This window comes from Canis aureus, chromosome 7, assembly GCF_053574225.1.
Source record: "Canis aureus isolate CA01 chromosome 7, VMU_Caureus_v.1.0, whole genome shotgun sequence".
NCBI lineage: Eukaryota > Metazoa > Chordata > Mammalia > Carnivora > Canidae > Canis > Canis aureus.
This window is the reverse complement of record NC_135617.1, coordinates 38,618,902-38,620,242: the sequence shown is the minus strand read 5'-3', so window position 1 is coordinate 38,620,242 and position 1,341 is coordinate 38,618,902. Positions and strand designations below refer to the sequence as shown.

Below are 1,341 nucleotides of genomic sequence, written 5' to 3'. Positions count from 1 at the left end.
TTCCCAATTTTTTTATTTCTGATAGTTAGATGACACTGAATATCACCAATTATTCTTATATATGTTTTCTAATAAGAAAAACTCAGAATCCTGTCTCCATGCACATAGATTCAAAAGACCTCGATAAAAGACAAAGTCCTGAGTGTTTGTTCTTGACACACAAATGCTTTGGACATCTGCCCTCATTCTGTCTAAAGGCTTCTCTTGAAATACAAAGCCCCTTTGCTTTCCTTTTGCCACTGCGGCCACAGCCACGGGCATGCTCAGGTTTCAGAAGAGGCTTGTCTCCAGTGTCCTCCACTGTGGCTAAACAAATGTCTGGTTGGACCCCAATACGACCAGTGAAATCCCCAATGCCAACTCCAGTCAGCAGGTCCTGAAACTGATCAAAGATGGGCTGATCATCTGGGAGCCAGTGACTGTCCATTTCTGGGCTTGGTGCCAGAAAAGTGCTTTGACCCCCCAGAAGGCAGGCATATGGGCATTGGTAAGAGAAAAGGTTCTGCCAAGGCTTGAATACCTGAAAAGGTAACCTGGATGAAGAGGATGAGAATTCTACACCAGTTGCTCATAAGATACCAAGAATCTAAGAAGATTGACTGCCATGTATATCACAGCCTGTTCCTGAAAGTGAAGGGTAACATATTCAAAAACAGATTCTCATGGAACACATCCACATACTGAAGGTAGATAAGGCCTGCAGATCTAAGACCAGGGAAGCATGCAAATGCTATGGAGAGCAGCTTCAGGCCAAGAAGGAGGAAATTATCAAGATTCTGTCTAAGGAGGAAGAAGCCAAGAAACATAACTCCCTTTCTTTTGTCTATACATAGTGGCCTCAGCAATCACACAGACCAGTTATTTAATAAAACAGACTTTTAACTGAAAAAAGAAAAGAAAAGAAAGAAATACAAAGCTCTTTTAATTCTTTCAGATAGAAGTCTCTATCAGGATGTTCTGTAACATCTGCAAATATCTTTATTTACAGGAAGATGTTGACATAACAGCAATAGCAGTTAGTGAGAGATTAGGGGGCACCTGTACAGAGCAACTACTTGTGTTTGAGAACCTGGAAGACTCCTTGTCTTGCTATGTTCACAGCTTAAATGATGAATGGATCTCCAGGAACATGAGAAAGGGATGGGTCAGAAAATAGATCTTCTCTAGCTTTGACTAAAGGATGCTGGTAATGTTTTCCAATACTATACTCTCAGCCCCTTGCCTTCTGCCTTTTCTTTTGCCCTTTTTCCTAGTCTATCTTGGTGATAATCTTTACTCTTCTGCTGCACACTAGGAAAGTCTAAACATTCATTCATTCATTCAACAAATATTAATTGGATT

The 1,341-nt window shown here is 40.7% G+C and overlaps 1 pseudogene; it reads left to right on the top strand.

Moving 5' to 3' along the window:
• The first annotated feature begins 259 nt into the window (after window positions 1–259).
• Window positions 260–833, top strand: LOC144316707 (large ribosomal subunit protein eL19 pseudogene; annotated as a pseudogene).
• The last annotated feature ends 508 nt before the right edge of the window (window positions 834–1,341 follow it).